Raw genomic sequence first — 20113 nt, 5'->3', positions numbered from 1 at the left:
GGAAAAGGTTTTGTCGTGCCCTCTTCACGAGTGTCTTGGTATGTTTGGATTATGATTTTTCAACGCCGATACAGATTATTGGAGGACCAAAAAAAGCCGATACAGATTAATCTGACGATTTAAAAAAATGTATTTGTAATAATGACAATTACAAAAATACTGTTAAAGATCAGCGTGGCAGACATATTGTTGCCTACTCTTACCAGCTGGGGGCAGCCCGTTAAGAAGTCCAGGATCCAGTTGCAGAGTGAGCTGTTTAGTCCCAGAGTCCTTAGCTTAGTGATGAGCTTCGTGGGCAGTATGCTGTTGAACGCTGAGTTGTAGTCGATGATTCTCACATAGGTGTTACTTTTGTCCAGGTGAGAAAGGGCGGTGTGGAGTGCGATTGAGATTGCGTCTTCTGCGGATCTGTTGGGGCGGTATACGGATTGGAATGGGTCTAGGATGTCTGGGAGGATGTTGTTGATATGAGCCATGACCAGCCTTTCAAAGCACTTCATGGCTTGAGTGCCACGGGGCGGTAACCATTTAGGCAGGTTACCTTCGCTTCCTTGGGCACAGGGACTATGGTGGTCTGCTTGAAACATGTAGGTATTACATACTCAGTCAGGGAGAAGTTGAAAATGTCAGTGAAGACACTTGACAGTTGGTCCGTGCATACTTTGAGTACACGTCCTGGTAATCTGTCTAAGAACAGTGGCTCTGAATGTTGACCTATTTGAAAGTTTTGTTCACGTCGGCTACCGAGAGCGTTATCACACAGTCATCCAGAACAGCTGGTGCTCTCGTGCATGTGTCAGTGTTGCTTGCCTTGAAGCGAGCATAAAAGGCATTTAGCTTGTTTGGTAGTCTCACGTCACTTTGCAGCTCGCGTCACTGGGCAGCTCGCGTCTGGGTTTCCCTTTGTAGTAGTGAAGACATCAAAACGATTAAATGACACATATGGAATCATGTAGTAACCAAAAAAGTTTTCAACAAATCAAAATATATTTTAGATTTGAGATTCTTCAAAATCGCCACCCTTGATGACAGCTTTGCACAGTCTTTGCATTCTCTCAACCAGCTTCTTGAGGAATGCTTTTCCAACAGTCTTGAATGAGTTCCCACATATTTTGAGCACTTGTTGGCTGCTTTTCCTTCACTCTTCAGTCCAACTCATCCCAAACCATCTCAATTGGGTTGAGGATTGGTGATTGTGGAGGCAAGATCATCTGATGCAGTACTCCATCACTCTCCTTCTTCATCGAATATCCCTTACATAGCCTGGATGTGTGTTTTGGGTCATTGTCCTGTTGAAACATAAATTACAGTCCCACTAAGCGCAAATCAGATGGGGATGGCATATCACTGCAGAATGCTGTGGTAGCCATGCTGGTTAAGTGAATGAATTGAATTTTAAATAATTACTGACAGTGTCACCAGCAAAGCACCCCAACACATCCTCATCCTCCAAGCTTCACGGTGGGAACCATACATGCAGATTGCAAATTTGTACTCGTCAGACCAAAGGACATGAACTTATCCTCTGCAGCAGATTTAACTCTGGGTCTTCCTTTCCTGTGGTGGTCCTCATGAGAGCCATTTTCATCATAGTACTTGATGGTTTTTGCGACTGCACTTGAAGAAACATTCAAAGTTCTTGAAATTTTCCGGATTGACTCTCTTTGGTTATTTCAGCTGTTCTTGCCATAATATTTACTTGGTATTTTACCAAATAGGGCTATCTTCTGTATACCAACCCTGCCTTGTCACAACACAACTGATTGGCTCAAACGCATTAAGAAGGAAAGAAAATCCAAAGTAATTTTTAACAAGGCACACCTGTTAATTAATTGAAATGCATTCCAGGTGACTACCTCATGAAGCTGTTTGAGAGAATGCCAAAAGTGTGCAAAGCTGTCATCAAGGCAAAGGGTGGCTACTTTGAATAATTGATTTTGATGAACACTTTCTTGGTTACTACATGATTCCATATGTGTTATTTAAAAGTTGATGTCTTCACTATTATTTTACAATGTATAAAATAGTAAAAATAAAGAAAAACCCTGGAATGAGTCGATGTGTCCAAACTTTTGACTGGTACTGAACGTGTTTGGTCAACAACTCAAATCATTAACTGTAAAAGTTGTCTCTGAAGCTTGAAATTACGTCACGTTTTGCCTCTGGTATCATGTGACCTTGTTAAACTACTCCAGGCACTAGGGGTTAATGAGTTACATTTTCTATTTCCATGAAGGAAATGAGAGTGAGCGAGAGCAAGAGAGACAAATCATCATCTGCATGGTGTGACCCAGAACTGTTATTTGTATTTATTTAACCCTTACCTATCCAGGAAGCTCACTGAGATGAAAAAGAGATTATAAGGGAGACCTGGTCCAACAAATACAGCAGCAGAGGGAACAATGTGCCAGTCAAATATGAGACGTAATGACTTACAGACATAGACACATCATAAACAAATTACAGACGTAGACACTCCATAAACAAATTACAGACGTAGACACATATATGTAGGTTACAACTATAAAATACAAAAGTGGAGCAATGTAGCCTATACTAAAGAATATAATACAATAATAGCATGCACAATATTTGCATTCTACACTACTGATTATTTTGTTGTTGAATTTTTAAAATAATTGTATTGCTTTCTTTATATAACAGGATTGGGCAGATGTTGTTTGGATAACAGGATTCTTACATCACATTTTTGTAGGCCCTACAACTGGGGTGTAGTCATTTGTCCAAACGGTAGCATTTTGCAACGAAAGAGAGAGTTTCTATTGGACAAATTCAGCTAGGTCCCGCCCAGTTTAATTTTCCTACATTTAAGAAACATTTTGCAACAGAATTGAGGTAATGATTTCAGTTCTTCATAATCCACAAGCACAGGTAAAATTGACAAAATTATTGGGGGGAGTCATGCCCCCCCCCCCCCCAATATTCGGGACAGGTTGATTTGTCCCCCACAATAATTTCATATATGATATGAACATGCCATAAACAATGGCAAAATGTGTAGAATTGCAGAATAAAAATAAAAAAAGAGTAGCATGAGATGAGCAATAAAACAACACATTTTTCTCTGAGCCTCATTATAATTTTTGGGGAAATGCAGGAAGTTGGCCGTTTTCCTAAAACAATCTGTTTTACCCCCATAAATATCATTATTGTTCGTTTTTGGGGGACCCCTGGAGGTTGGTGCCCCATGGCCCCAAATGTTGGCTGGAATAATATTTTGGCTGCCCTATCGAGCTTATACAGTCGGGAGACAGACTCCTGATCAATATTCAACAACACAAGTGTCAGTCTGACCATGGTGTCAGTATGTTCACACTCAATTATTATTATACAGTATGTATGTATTTTATTTGGACATAAGGTAGGGGAACTCGAACTATAATAAAACTCAGTCTTCATATTTTGCGTCTTCTTAAAGCTGCAATTTGTAACTTTTTGGACGACCTGACCAAATTCACAAAGTAATGTTAGTTATAGATCTGTCATTCTTTTTGAAAGCAAGTCTAAGAAGATGTAGATCTGTTCTGTGTTATTTCTATGCTTCCATTCTTAAATCTGTTCTATGTGTTATTTCTATGCTTCCATTCTTAAATTCGTCTTTTACTTTCCAGTTTTGCACACCAGCTTCAAACAGCTGAAAATACAATATTTTTGGTAATGAAAAATATATTTCACAGCGGTTTAGGTGGTACAATGATCATCTACATTATTTGCTTGTTTTGACACATAAACTGAAATTTGGTGAACTATTAGAATTGTAGCAACCAGGAAATTATAATTACAACTCAGTCTTAATGATGATGAAGATATCCTTCCATTTACAGCTTTCAAAATCCCTCTCCATATACCCCTCAAGAGATAAATCATGTCAAACTGTGTAGAATTACAGGAAATGCGTTTCAAATGTAAAAATAAAAAATCCATCTACTGTTCTTTGGACTCGTCCCACCAATATCTAGGCTACACCACAATTTCGCCCTTGTTATCCTTGTTTTAGGCCTAATTGTCGCCACATTGCTTGCGTTGGAAGGCTGTATGTAGCCGAAGCACCGCAGGCTATTAACCTGGACAAACTATGTAAAAATACATAGCCAACCGGTATGCTAAATTCGACTCCTTCCATACCTGCCGCCACAATATTCTTAAACTGCATCCCACCTGAGTGATTGGTGGCGGAAAGTTCACAAGAAAGTGCAGTGAAACTCCTCCCTTCGCTCGCAGAGAGTCGTGGTTGCTGCCTGTGTGGACGTGGTTCAGTAGGCTTCAGAGGGCTGCAGTAAATACAATGCCGCTCAAGAGGCGGGGTTTGACCTCGCAGCTCTGAAAACATCACTAATCCAGTATTTCAGGTGCCGAAGTCGATCATTGCTCACTACATCTGCGCATCAACAACTGCAAGAAACATACGACTCTTAAAAACCGGAATAGCCTACAGCAAGTGAATGGGACGGATGGTGTCAAAAACTGGAATTATACAGGAAGAAAGAGTCCGTAACAACGATAACAGCAAAGTTGTAACACGTGCTTTTAGTTATGTGGTTTAATTTATAACGAGCCCTCTGTTTGTGTATATATATATATATATATATATATATTTTTTTTTTTTACCGCAACGACTGTTGGGACAGTATCATAGGCGTCGTCAATTTCTTCCCGAAACTCCTAGCTGTTTCCATTTCAAGAATTCAAACACATTTGGAAGAGCTGCAGATTACCTCCTTGTGATATATTGGTATTTCTTTAAAACGGTGAGTGTTGTGTTCTTTTAGTTTAGGTTGGGTTGTTTGTTATTTTCTCTCTAAAATGTCCAGCATCAACGCGCATGAGGCGTAAATGTACCTGAATTACAGGTAAACTCAGTCGAAACGTATGAAATCGCTTATGAACTTCCGATTTGTTAGCCTATTATAACTATATATAGATATAATAGGCTGTGTCATTGACCTATTCATGAACGAAACAAAAACGTCAAACTATTAGTGCGGTATATTAGTAGTGCTTATATGACTGCATGAAACAAAAAGTAGCCTTCATGTTACATAGATATATATAGATATATATCTCTCTCTCTCCCCTAAAAATTGTGGAAGGGCCTGGCTTGACATATTTCCTCATTGTTCTTGCGACATTGTATCAACACGAACAAAGACTAGTCTGTCACATAGCCAGTTGACACTGACAGCAATTCATAAAAGTTTACTTATTGAAAGCCTCCCAAACCCATTTCCCATAAACTATGCCATATTTTTGTGCCTGGTCAATCATGTTATTTTTAAATCTCCAGCAAATAAGCCAAAATACTTGTGTAATTGCAACCTATTTAACTTAGCAGGTTACTGCAGCCTTGGCTTGGTTTTATTCACACATACACCTGAAAGATGCAGTGAAATGTTGTTTTTACAGGGTCAGCCATAGTATTATCACGCCACTGGTGCAAATTAGGGTTAAGTGCCTTGCTCAAGCGCTCATCGACAGATTTTTATTTTATTTTTTTCCCCCACCTTGTCAACTCGGGTCGGCTACTCAAACCAGAGACCTTTTGGTTACTGACCCAATGCTCTTCTAGACTACCTGCAGCCCCCAAAATGTTTAATGCAGCAGTTTTATTAAAATCTCCAATATTCAATAATTTCTGGGTAACAATTACTATGATTGTTTTCAATTAAAATGGTCAAAAATAAACAAAAATGGCTTTTTTAGCAAAGAGCAATTTCTCAAGCAAGAATTTTGGGAGGACTGTCACTGCTCAATAATCCCTCTGAGTGGGAGGGGAAAATGGAAAATTAGCAGAAATTGACAGAGCGGGTTGGAACTCTTTCTCATTGGTCTATTAACTCATTTGATTTCACCAGGCAGACAAACTCCATCCCACCAAAACAGGCAGACATTTGAGTCTCTTTTCAACAGCTCTTAAACTAAAAGGGCATTTATCATTTTCAAAATGTCACAGTATTATTCCAACCTCAGCGTGGGAAATATACTCCCACCGAACAGTTTTAGGTACACCACCCTGTTTAAAAAAAAATGTATCGCTTCTACAGACCGTGAGTCACATGGCCTTGGCTTGCTATATAAAGCAGGTAGACCGGCATCGAGGCATTCAGTTCTGTTCGATTGAACGTTAGCATGGGCAAAACGAGTGACCTAAGTGACTTTGAGTGTGGTTTGATCGTTGGTGTCAGGCACACCGGATCTAGGATCTCAAAAACAGCTGCCTTCCTGGGCTTTTCATGAACAACAGTGTCTAGGGTTTCCAGAGAAGGTTGCGACAAACAAAAAACATCCAGTCAGTGGCTGTCCTGTGGGGGAAAGCAGCTTGTTGATGAGAAAGGTTGAAGGAGAATGGCAAGAATTGTGCAAGCTAACAGGCGGGCCACAAACAGACAAATATTGCTGCAGAACAGCATATTGGAATGCACAACTCGTCGATCCTTGTCACGGATGGGCTATTGCAGCAGATGACCATACTGGGTTTCACTCCTATCAGCTAAAAACAAGAAGTGGCTCCCGTGGGTAAGCGATCTCCAACACTGGACTATTGAGCAGTGGAAAAACATTGCCTAGTCCGACGAATCCCAGTTCCTGCTGCGTCATGCTGATGGCAGATTCAGGATTTGGCGTAAACGGCATGGTCCATGGACCCATTTCTGCCTGGTGTCAACAGTACAGGCTGGTGGTGTACCGCCTACCAATCTGCAGCAATTGTGTGATGCCATCGCATCAGCATAGACCAACAACCCTGTGGAATGTTTCTGTCTTGTAGAATCCACACCCCAAAGAATTCATTCTGTTCTGTAGAGGGCTAGTTTTGTTAAGAACCGCAACGTTCAGTCTGAATATTAACACTCATTGCTCGCGGTACCGTTTTGGAAGCATAAGGACCTTTTCTTTCATATCAGCGAGAAATACTTTTCTGAAGTGTAATTGATACACAGCCTTCATAGGGTTAGGGTTAGTTTTCCCACATGGCCATGTCTCCATGTTACAGCCATAGCCATGGGAAGTAGGGGTGCTGAGGGTGCCCCAGCACCCCCTGATAAATCACAATTTAAGAAAAAAAGTAATTAATACAAAAACACAATTCCCCACCAAATGAGTGCACTAGGCCTTTATTACTCCTTTATGAGTGGAGCAAAGAACTCGTCAGCAGAGCAGGGAGAAATGTATTTCTAGAACCGTATATCACAATTGAGAATTGATTCATGTTTAGATGGAGTATTTTATTTGGCTGTTTTGGCTGCCAGAGCCAGGCTACCTCTAAAGAAATAAATAAAAGGTCCTTGGACTTTAAGGAGTAACGGTAGGCTCCTTAATTAATCTTGGGCTAAGCTACTTAGGCATTTCCATTCATGAACATATCTGTTCTATAATGAACAAAAATATAAACGCAACATCTAAAGTGTTGGTATGTTTCATAATCTGAAATAAAAGATCCCAGAAGTGTTCCATATGCACAAAAAGCATATTTCTTTCAAATGTAAATGTATCCTCTGCCAATATAATCCATCCACCTGACAGGTGTGGCATATCAAGCAGCTGATTAAACAGCATTATTTAAAATGATTAAGGTAAGTTGACTGAGAACACGTTCTCATTTACAGCAACAACCTGGGGAATAGTTACAGGGGAGAGGAAGGGGGATGAGTGAGCCAATTGGAAGCTGGAGATGATTAGATGGGAATTATGAATTTCGCCAGGACAATGGGGTTAACACCCCTACTCTTACGATACGTGCCATGGGATATTAATGACCACAGAGTCAGGTCACCCGTTTAACGACCCATCCGAAAGACGGCACCCTACACAGGGCAATGTCCCCAATCACTGCCCTGAGGCATTGGGATATGGCCCTCCAATGCCACATCCAGCAGCATCTGGTCACCCATCCAGGGACCAACCCTGCTTACCTTCAGAGGCAAGCCAGCAGTGGGATGTATGGTGATATGCTTCTGGCACAGGTGCACCTTGTGCTGGGGACCAAAGGACCTCCACATTTGGCTTCTTCACCTGCGGGACCATCTGAGACCAGCCACCTGGACAGCTGATGAAACTGAGGAGTATTTTTGTCTCTAATAAAGCACTTTGTGGGGAAAAACACATTCTGATTGGCTGGGCCTGGCTCCCCAGTGGGTGGGGCCTGTGCCCTCACAAACCCACCCAAGTCTGCACTGATTTCTTTATATGAACTGTAACTCGGTAAAAACGTTGAAATTATTGTGTATTTTTGGTCAATATATTTGTCATGATGACAACACTAGTTTCAACACTGCCAATATCACATTTCTGTACATGATTCACTTTTACAGAACATTCAGCAAACATCTGAGTGACAAGCAGACAGTCAATTAGTATTTTTTTACCACATAGCTCAGTTCTTTTGAAATACTGTCTTTTTGAATGACCAGTGAGTACAGTTTGTACTCAACTCCCCAGTGAGTTTCACTGACGTGAGTCGAGTCTTCGACACCTTATTTTTTCCCTAAAGCCTTGCTAGCAAAATTAATACCTCATCCTATCCTCAAACATCAGGCTCTCTTTTTTTATATATATATTCCTCACAATCAAAGGCACAGAGCCCATTAAAAACCTGAGTTGTGGGTAAGGTATTACAAACCGAATGAAAATGATCATCAGAAATCAATGGTTTATTCTAGACTATATGATATTGTAGGCTACTTTTATATACATTATGTGAGTTTCTTTGAATTATTTCGAGGTGAGCGAGTGGTGTTCACTTAGAATAAAGCTCAATATGAACGTGTTATATAGCCTACTTATTCATCTATTTTGGGACAACAATGAGCCTTGATTGTGACAGGGTTAGATTTTCCCATTTGACAAAGCTCCAAATTCAGTTGAATTGATATGAATGATAATTTATGTTTTAGAATAAACTTCTTTCCATCACAATTAATATTGGAAAACCTCATTCAGAAATTATTCTCTATTTTACACAAACCGTATGCACTCTTCAGTATAACAACTCAACATTTTGATGATCTTTTTGTGACATTCGCTGTATTGTGCACCACTAGATAATGCTATGCTGTTTTTAGCCCATGGATAATGTATCATGCTATACTTTTTGGGGGATCGTTTCATTAGAACCCGTAGTAAGGTAGTTTTGAGAAAATAATAGAATGCTGAAGAACCAGCTTGTTTCTGTAGCAGCATGGCCCATGTTACACAATGTGTTTACTCAAGAAAATTCATGGGATATTTAAGGGAGGAGTTGTTTCAGAGGTTCATGGTTGTCTATGGAAGTTTATGGGTGGGATGTGTTTGTGCTTCACTGGGATAGTCAAATCAAGTGCCATTTGGAAAAGAAAAAGTGCTATCTCAATGCAGTGCAGTTCACCAGTCAGTTCTCATAATCAGCACTATTTATGATGTTTGATTTTATTGTACCTGGCAGTATTGTAGTACGAGTCTGGTCTCGAGACCACATTCAGTGTGGCCTTGTGTCGGTGCATTTGTACTCGGTCTTGGACAGTGAGGACTAGTCATTTCTTACCAAGACCAGTTGAGTAAAAGAACTCAGAATTATCAGCATCCATTCAGTCAGCGCATAAAACTGCTTCACCAGGCCAAATATATACGCTCCTTTTTTGAAACATTATATTAACAGCCTTTATATCTATTGTAGACATGTTTGCATAGTGGAGAACCTGCAGGCCTTCAGTGTGACAGGTTCCTGATTTTGAAAGGACAGCAACCGTAATACCAGCACACTCATGCAGGAGAGTGAAAATGTAAAAAAATCTCTAGAAATTAAAAAATAAAACATAGGTGGGCCGTTTGGAAACTTTTTGCCAAAATTAGTGTGCCCCACTTCACTGCATGGGGCCGGTGGAAAGGCTGCAGTCGCACACAGCATAATGTTAACGGATAAGCAGTCCATAAACTTGGTCATAATAAGCCAGTAGGTCCCAATCATAAGAATACAAAAACACAAACATTAAGCTTTTCCAAATCCATTCGGGATGCACTGTTTCAGTTTCAATGACTCAATATTCTGGACAAAAATGGATGGATGTAACTAAGGCTGGGAATGTCAATGCAATCAAACTAGCAACGGCAATGATCACAAGTCACTCATAACATGGCTAATAGGCTAGCATGTCTATTCATGTAGTAAGCTAAAAACACAGAGCCTAACGTTTGCTAGCTAGGAGGAAGTCCTGCCATTGGAGGAGTGGGTGTGTGACTGACATTTTCCTCATTTATTTTTTGGTGGCTATACACAGTTAGTGATGCAGGTATCGTTTGGTTAGCTAGCAAGAACTTGAATGACTGTTACTGTTGACTAACCCCATTCCGTACAAATCTGCTCAACCGCGGCATTCAAACGAGGCTGCAGTGAAAACTAATGGGATTGTAGCGACTGTGTTGGCATCAAAATCTGGGGTGTGAACTATGTTTCTATTGAAGCGTCGTTTGACATGGTAATGGCCCAATTAGTGTTGGAGAAAAGTTTTAAAAAAACTGACCCCTCTGACGCTGTACCTTTTAAAAATTGTGACATGTCATGATGTAGCGTACAGCACGCATAATGCAACTCCTGTGTCGGACAGCTTCTCCACCAGGTGTAGCGCTTCTCTCGCAGATTCAAAACAAGAAAGGGACAGGGTAAGGGGGATATCTAGTCAATTGTACAACTGAATGCATTCATTTTTTGCGTCATCACTGCAGCCATCATGACTCTCAAAAGCCACGACAACCGCTGTTTACTTCTGAAGATCACTTTAGCGCCGCCCTAAAAACATGATTCAATTCGACACTAACCTCCAAAGAGGTATGTAATGACACATTCTATAAACTCCTTAGTGTTTTACATTTTAGAGGTGATAGATTGGACCGATCGGGTAACAAAAAAAAGCTGTTTCCCCACACAGCTTTCCCTATCACGCAGTAGGTTTCGCTTCCTGACCTGTCATTTTTAAAAAGACCAGACAGAGCTCATTGCTTTCTTAAATCATGCAGAGATGGGCGGCTAAAATAAGGTCAATTGTACGTTACAAGGTGATGTACAAAAGTGCGTTAGCTAACTATAAACAGTTAGAATATCTCTTGTGTATGTAAATTCACTCTGGCCATCTACTCCAATTTCAGAGCACTCTCAAATCAAATTAAAGTTGATTTGTCATGTGGGCGGAGTACAACAGGAGTAAACCTTACAGTGAAATGCTTACGTACAGGCTCTAACCAATATTGCAAACAAGGTATTAGGTGAACTATAGGTAAAGAAATAAAACAACAGTAAAAAGACGGTCTATACAAGTAGCGAGGCTACATACAGACACCAGTTAGTCAGGCTGATTGAGGTAGTATGTACATGAATGTATAGACAAAGTGACTATGTATATATGATAAACAGAGAGTAGCAGCAGCGTAGAAAGAGGGGTTGGGGGAGGCACACAATGCAAATAGTCTGGGTAGCCATTTTGATTACCTGTTCAGGTGTCTTATGTCTTGGGGGTAAAAACTGTTGAGAAGCCTTTTTGTCCTAAACTTGGCACTCCGGTACCGCTTGCCATGTGGTAGTAGAGAGAACAGTCTATGGCTGGGGTCTTTGACCATTTTTAGGTCCTTCCTCTGACACCGCCTGGTGTAGAGGTCCTGGATGGCAGGCAGTTTAGCCCCGGTGATGTACTGGGCCGTACGCATTACCCTCTGTAGGGCCTTGCGGTCAGAGGCCGAGCAGTTGCCGTACCAGGCAGTGATGCAACCAGTCAGAATGCTCTCGATGTTGCAGCTGTAGAACCTTTTTGAGGATCTCAGGACCCAAGCCAAATCTTTTTAGTTTCCTGAGGGGGAATAGGCTTTGTCGTGCCCTCTTCACGACTGTCTTGGTGTGCCAGAGTGCAGAATAACTGATGAATTTACGAATGCGCAACACCTGCTGAATATGACCGGTGTCAGTAAATGTAGGCCAAAAAAGATATAGTTAGTCAAGCACGCTCTAGAAAACATGTAAACAGCCTAACCAGTTCTGCCTTGGCAAGTAAAATGGTCAGTGGGGTGCTCTTTCATTTGTGTCTGGAAGTAGCTAGTTGGCAAGCTTGACAACTTTAGCTTGGTTGGTGCTTGGTTGGGACAAGCATGCATTGGCAGTTTAGCTGCAGAAAGACGAGGAGGTTATAATTCCCTATAGTTTCAGTGCAATTTTTACGGCCAACTAGCTGAAAAAGTTTGAGGGTTTATCTAATATTCCTTTGTTAGATTTGAGATCATCTTGCTCTGGCTAGCATTAGTTGTTGGTGTGCATAACTGAGGGAGAGAGAAACTACCTTTTTGATGATTGTTTGCTCAATAGACTAATGTTCCATCATTTAAGAGGACTCCCGTAGTATTTACATATTTGCAGAAATTCATTCAGGTGTGTTTTGTTGCTTTTGGCGACTGCGTTCTAATGACCTAAAGTCGCGCTGTTGCAACTGCCTGTAAACACACACTCCAGTTCAAAGTGAATGATTGCTGGCCCGTGTGGCAAATGGCTTGTTTGTATAAAGGTCCACTGTAGCTCTGATATAACTATAGCACACTGGTCTGTGAAGACTCCGGTCCAGGACAAGACAGATGTTCATATGAACAGGGGTGTACAGTGGTTCCTCCACTTTAAATGCTAGTTGACAGCATCTTTGACTGGCCTTCAATAATGGCTGCAGAGAATGCTTGCATGTTGCTGACTGGGAGGAAGGAGTAGGCTGTTAACTGATTCCATATGTGTTATTTCATAGTTGTGATGTCAATTATTCTATAATGTTAAATGGAAACCCTGGAATGAGTAAGTGTGTCCAAACTTTTGACTGGTAGTACATTTGATTAATATTACTGTTTCTGGGCTGTTTCCATTAGCATGGAAAAAATATGGCGATGTAAATCCAGTACTGGGCTGTTTAGCTAAAGAATCCCTGTGTCGTGCGGGCAGGGCACATGGGAGACCGGGGTTTAATTCCCAGATGGGGTGGAAGGAGTAGTCTGTCCTTGTCAATAATAATTTGTTCTTAACTGACTTGCCTAGTTAAATAAAGGTTACACTAAGAGAATAACATTTCTGCACCCTAATTTTCTAATTCTAGTCTAACAATACCCAAACGGAGATTAAGTGAAAATATAAATCTCATTGATTTGTCAAGACCAGTCCCCATGCTTGTCTCAGAGCTGTGCGAAACGGTGCTAAAATGTTGTAGACTTTTGCTTCAAATCCTATTGCTTCTAACTTCAAGATGCTCTTTAAATAAATAAGATTTACACCACTTTTAACAGCACATTACACAACACTAGTGGGACTTATGTCACCTACAGTATATCGAAAAATATGACGTGACTCTCCTCCAATAATTATGTATAGAGGATTGGAGGATATTTCTACAATTCAGTGATATTTATTCCCATGTAATTCCATAACTAAATAAACATCGTCATTTTGAAAGAGTATTTTTATCATTTTATTAATGAAATCATTGTTTTAGTTTGAACGTGCAGACTGGTACTAAGAACAGAACAGTCGGAAAGTTTCCCTAGTAAGTGCCATTATTAGTGCGATGCCCCTTAAATATTTTGGCGATTTTAGTTTTTCATATAATGTCAAATGAACATGGGGTGAGACATTCTTGAACATGGGGGGAGACATTGTTACTAATTTGTAAATGAAGCCAGTTTGTTATTTAGAATTATTTCTGTTTTTAGAGGGAGAAAAAACAAAAACCTACAGTCATCTTATGGGTCTCCCAGTCGAGGCCGGCATGGGTATTGAACCAGCATCTGTATCAACACAGCTGTCTTAGACCGTTGCACCACTTAGGTGCTGCACAATGTGACCATTCGGGAGTGGCCTACAGTACTACAGTAAGAGCAAAATAAAATAATAATAACCTTAGGGTAACAACAGTTTTAGCAAGTAAAACTGAAGTTGTGTACAATTATCAGTTTCTATTTCGTTTTATGTCGCCCATTCATTGTCAGTCTGACACAGTAGGACCCAAAAGCATAATCAGTGCTCTAACTCCCCCTTGTGCTGGTCTGGAGCAATGAAGTGGTGACTCAGGGTACCGTACTAAACCACAAATGACCTATAAGTCCCACGGCATAAGCTTGCAACTTCTTAAAGGAGGAACCACTGTATATGAACAGATTTGAATAGGATTTCATGTTGCTAAAATTCCACTTTAAATGCAATGTTTCAATGTTTCAATACATGCGTTATTTTCAAAGAGATGTCTAACAACAGCAAGTGCACTGCAATGGAAAACACATTTCCACTCACCAGAGGATGATCATTTGAAACTTAATTTCTTGTTGAAAGTTATTCTTGAAAAGGGAAAGGCTAACAAATGAGCAACAACATCCTCTTTGATAACACCTGCTGCAACAAAAGCTAGCTAGACCGTGGGAAAAATACTGCTCGGTATTGCGCAGTGACCTGTTGGCCTTCGAAAGTAGAAGTTTCCATATGATTTTGTAAAACAGTCCCACTCATTAAGTCAAAGTGTGATTGGTTGATTCCACTGTCACTCGAACATTTTGCCCAAATACAGTTGAATGGCAGATGCCTTTTTATCTAGCTTCTGATGTCCTAGCCAATGGCTGATTTTTAGCTAGCTAGATTGATCTCCCCAGAGACCATTGTTAACCCTTTCGAACAAACTGAAGAGATTTAATTATTATAATCATTATTTTATAAATCCCTTCTCTGAAGGCCCATTGTTCCCCACTGTAGTTAGTAATAATTTGTATAGTGGCTCTATTTTCCTTCAGAATGCATTTTTTTCACTATTCGAATGTCTAAAGAATCCATATGTTGTTCTGAAATATGAACACAGAAGTACTGGACATTTTGAACCCCCCCCCCAATCCGGTCTTGAAGACAACACTGGTACCTGGCATTGATGATAACTTGTGCCCCATTTGTTGGTCTATGTAGCAACTGCATCGTCCATTCATTAAAGCCACAGTCTGGAGGTGGTAGGTTACATCAGAGTGGACCACTAACTAAACTGTAGACAATGGAGAAAATGCATCCAATCACATTTCACTGTAGTGTTCAAAGAATTACATTCCCTGCAAGCAACATTCATTTTTAAAACCTGTTTTGAAGCTATACATAATTTTCTTACAAATTACACAAATCTTACAGGCATTAAAGGGCTAAGCCAGAGTGCACTAAAACCCTCTCATACACACACCCCGCTTGCAGAATTTCAATTAGCTGCTGGAACTGAATAAACTCATTAATCTGTTTTAAAATAAATGGAGGGTGGGGGTGGTTGGGGGAGTTGTTGGCCATGGTTCTAACATTTTATTAGCAAGTCGTGGGAAGCAGCGAAACATTTAGGAAGTAGTCTGAACAGTCTAAGGAAGTTATATTTCAATCGGAGCCTTTAAGAAAATAAATACAGGATCTGTTTTTGGGAACATTTTACTTCTGTTCTCTCCCTATTCCACTCGCTGTGACCGAATGGGGGCTGTTCGTTGAGTGGCTCTCAGTGAGGTGTGGCTGACCTGTTCAGTTTCACAGGGTTCAAGTAGTGTCCACGTGCTGGAATGTTTCAGCAGGAAGTTCACACAGGAAACTTCTGCTTGCCTTGGAAAAAAAAATATATATATTTGGGTTGCGTACACATATTTGAAGATGTTATCGCAGGTGCAGCAAAATGCATGTGTTTCTAGCTCCAACAGTGCAGCAATACCTTTTAATCTATCTATCAAAACAATTGAAGAAATTAAGAAACATCCTAATGAGCAATGTCAGTTATTTATATCTAAATAAATAAATTGTGTGTGTGGACAGTCTATTAATAGAAAAGGTGTGTACAGCTGTAGTTTTATAAGATTAACCATGATTTGTAAAGGCACACACCTGTCTATGAAAGGTCCCACATTTGACAGTGCATGTCACAGCAAAAACCAAGGAATTTTCTATTGAGCTCCGAGACAGGATTGTAAATCAAATCAAATCAAATTTTATTTGTCACATACACATGGTTAGCAGATGTTAAATGCGAGTGTAGCGAAATGCTTGTGCTTCTAGTTCCGATATTGCAGTGATAACCAACAAGTAATCTAACTAACAATTCCAAAACTACTGTCTTATACACAGTGTAAGGGGATAAGGAATATGTATATAAGGATTTTTGAATGAGTGATGGTACAGAGCAGCATACAGTAGATGGTATCGAGTACAGTATATACATATGAGATGAGTGTGTAGACAAAGTAAACAAAGTGGCTAGTGATACATGTATTACATAAGGATGCAGTCGATGATGTAGAGTACAGTATATACATATGCATATGAGATGAATAATGTAGGGTAAGTAACATTATATAAGGTAGCATTGTTTAAAGTGGCTAGTGATATATTTACATCAATTCCCATTATTAAAATGGCTGGAGTTGGGTCAGTGTCAATGACAGTGTGTTGGCAGCAGCCACTCAATGTTAGTGGTGGCTGTTTAACAGTCTGATGGCCTTGAGATAGAAGCTGTTTTTCAGTCTCTCGGTCCCAGCTTTGATGCACCTGTACTGACCTCGCCTTCTGGATGATAGCGGGGTGAACAGGCAGTGGTTTGGGTGGTTGATGTCCTTGATGATCTTTATGGCCTTCCTGTAACAACGGGTGGTGTAGGTGTCCTGGAGGGCAGGTAGTTTGCCCCCGGTGATGCGTTGTGCAGTCCTCACTACCCTCTGGAGAGCCTTACGGTTGAGGGCGGAGCAGTTGCCGTACCAGGCGGTGATACAGCCCGCCAGGATGCTCTCGATTGTGCATCTGTAGAAGTTTGTGAGTGCTTTTGGTGACAAGCCGAATTTCTTCAGCCTCCTGAGGTTGAATAGGCGCTGCTGCGCCTTCTTCACGACGCTGTCAGTGTGAGTGGACCAATTCAGTTTGTCTGTGATGTGTATGCCGAGGAACTTAAAACTAGCTACCCTCTCCACTACTGTTCCATCGATGTGGATAGGGGGTGTTCCCTCTGCTGTTTCCTGAAGTCCACAATCATCTCCTTAGTTTTGTTGACGTTGAGTGTGAGGTTATTTTCCTGACACCACACTCCGAGGGCCCTCACCTCCTCCCTGTAGGCCGTCTCGTCGTTGTTGGTAATCAAGCCTACCACTGTTGTGTCGTCCGCAAACTTGTTGATTGAGTTGGAGGCGTGCGTGGCCACGCAGTCGTGGGTGAACAGGGAGTACAGGAGAGGGCTCAGAACGCACCCTTGTGGGGCCCCCGTGTTGAGGATCAGCGGGGAGGAGATGTTGTTGCCTACCCTCACCACCTGGGGGCGGCCGGTCAGGAAGTCCAGTACCCAGTTGCACAGGGTGGGGTCGAGACCCAGGGTCTCGAGCTTGATGACGAGCTTGGAGGGTACTATGGTGTTGAATGCCGAGCTGTAGTCGATGAACAGCATTCTCACATAGGTATTCCTCTTGTCCAGGTGGGTTAGGGCAGTGTGGTTGAGATTGCATCGTCTGTGGACCTATTTGGGCGGTAAGCAATTTGGAGTGGGTCTAGGGTGTCAGGTAGGGTGGAGGTGATATGGTCCTTGACTAGTCTCTCAAAGCACTTCATGATGACGGAAGTGAGTGCTACGGGGCGGTAGTCGTTTAGCTCAGTTGAAGGTACTAAAGAACACATTGCCCTCCATCATTCTTAAATGGAAGAAGTTTGGAACCACCAAGACTCTTCCTAGAGCTGGCTGCCTGCTAAACTGAATAATCGGGGAAGAAGGGTCTCCTCAGTAAAAGGCACATGACAGCCCACTTGGAGTTTGCCAAAATACACCTAAACTCTCAATCTCTGATCTGATGCAACCAATATAGAACTCTTTGGCCTGAATGCCAAGCATCAAGTCTGGAGGAAATCTGGCACCATCCTTATGGTGATGCATGGTGGTGGCGGCATCATGCTGTGGAGATGTTTTTCAACGACAGGGACTGGGAGACTAGTCAGGATTGAGGTAAAGATGAATGGAGCAAAGTACAGAGAGATCCTTGATGAAAACCTACTCCAGAGCGCTCAGGACCTCTGACTCAGGACAACAACCCTAAGCACACAGCCAAGACAATGCAAGAGTGGCTTCGGGACAAGTCTCTGAATGCCCTTGAGTGGGCCAGCCAAAGCCTGGATTTGAACCCGATCTAACATTTCTGGAGAGACCTGAAAATAGCTGTGCAACAATGCTCCTCATCCAACCTGAGAGCATGAAATGATCTGCAGAGAATAATGGGAGAAACTCCCCCAATACAGGTGTGCCAAGCTTGTAGCGTCATACCCAAGAAGACTCAAGGCTTTAGTCGCTGCTAAAGGTGCTTCAACAAAGCAGTGAGTAAACGGTGTGAATACTTAAAAAATTTTTTTATTATTATAAATTAGCGAACATTTCTAAACCTGTTTTTGATTTGTCATAATGGGCTATTGTGTAGATAAGGGGGGGGGAAACTATTTAAACAATTTTAGAAAAAGGCTTTAATGTAACAAAATGTGCAAAAAGCCAAGGGGTCTGAATACTTTCGAAGGCACTGTAAACAGTGTTATGACTATATACATATGGCAGGGCAGGGTACTGGGTGTAGGCCAGCTAGTGGTGACTATTTAACAGTCTGATGGCCTGGAGATGGAAGCATTTTTTTGTTGTCTCCGAACTTTGATGCACCTGTACATCTCCGCCTTCTAGATGGTAGCGGGGTGAACAGGCTGTGGCTCGGGTGACTGAGGTCCTTGATGATGATCTTGGCCTTCCTGTGACACCGGGTACTGTGGATGTCGTTGAGGGCATGTAGTATGCCCCTAGTGACGTGTTGGGCTGACCGCACAACCCTGCGGACTGGGCAATTGCCGTAACAGGCAGTGATACAACCCAACAGGATGGTCCCAATGGTGCGATTGTAGAAGTCTGTGAGGGTCTTAGGGAACAAGCCACATTTAATCAGCCTCCTGAGGTTGTAGAGGTGCTGCTGTGCCTTCTTCACCACACTGTCTGTGTGAATGGACTGTTTCAGGTCGCCAGTGATGTGCACACCGAGGAACTTGAAACTATTTACCCTCTCCACTGCGGCCCGTCGATGTGGATGGGGGGGGGGGGGGGGGTCGTGCTCTGCGGTCTCCTGAAGCTCTTTCATTTTGTTGACGTTGAGTGAGCGATTATTTCCTGGCACCACTTTTGCTCCATTCTGGAGGGAATTCTCCAGTTTGTTTCTTTCTGTTATATCAGGATTTTCATCAGAGGGGTCTTGTTTCATTTCCCCACAGCTGAGCCCAGTTTCCTCATGGTCAGCTTGCATTTTTACATGGTCAAAAAGGTTTGAGGATTTTATGTTTCATGAAGTCGTACTGCCAAGGCCTCTGCAGCAACATCTAGGGATTGTGACATACACAAGTGTTTTCGATTGAAACCAATTGAAGCAAAAATGTGTGTGGGAAGCAAAGTGAGGCAGGTTCTGACCGAGTGTGGGGGACGATATCAATAAACATTGGTTTTCTCTTCACTTTCGCACTTCACTGCATTTGCCTAACGGCAGCTTTAAATTAAGTAGTCAGTGAAGTATTGAGCGCACATTGGAATTGATCAATACCAAGGTTTGGGTCAATTTCAGTTCAGAAAGTACACCAAATTCCAATTGCAAATTTCCCTAAATGAAAAACATGGAATTTGTGTACTTCCTGAATTGACTGGAATTAAAAATTCAACCCTGGCCAACACCGAGAAGGCTGGCTTTAACTGTCTGGTGTCTGCCCCACATGGGAGAATTGTTGAAGTCCAGGGGCCTCATTTTCCTGCAAAGGTTGATAGTTATAAACATAGAACTTGACGGGAAAGTGTGCGTATCTCCACGCAAATCCCAAACCATGCATGCGCACAACTTCAAGAAGGTTGGTCAACTGTACTGCAAGCAAATAGGCTTATTGATTGTTTTGGGGGGAAATGGGAGATGTTTGTTGCACAGGAAATATAATAATGGTAGGCTAATAAAAACGTTCAAACGTAGGCCTAATGATAAAATGGAGGCATTTTGAACAACAATTTGCATTTATTTTGCATAGATGTGGACTGTAGCATTTACTTTTAAATAGTTAGAAAGGACAATGAGTCTTGCA

General features: G+C 41.6%; 1 protein-coding gene across 1 annotated transcript in view; it reads left to right on the top strand.

Moving 5' to 3' along the window:
• Nucleotides 1-4253: 4253 nt before the first annotated feature.
• The window catches only part of LOC124013728 (inactive ubiquitin carboxyl-terminal hydrolase 53-like), a 55979-nt gene continuing 40119 nt past the window's right edge, over nt 4254-20113 (top strand). The window contains 1 exon segment of the mRNA XM_046328179.1: nt 4254-4769. The gene's annotated coding sequence lies outside the window, so the exon portion shown is untranslated.

This window comes from Oncorhynchus gorbuscha, linkage group LG25 (assembly GCF_021184085.1).
Source record: "Oncorhynchus gorbuscha isolate QuinsamMale2020 ecotype Even-year linkage group LG25, OgorEven_v1.0, whole genome shotgun sequence".
In the NCBI taxonomy this organism is placed as follows: domain Eukaryota; kingdom Metazoa; phylum Chordata; class Actinopteri; order Salmoniformes; family Salmonidae; genus Oncorhynchus; species Oncorhynchus gorbuscha.
The sequence above is the reverse complement of the archived record's forward strand: the minus strand, read 5'-3'. Positions and strand labels throughout refer to the sequence as shown.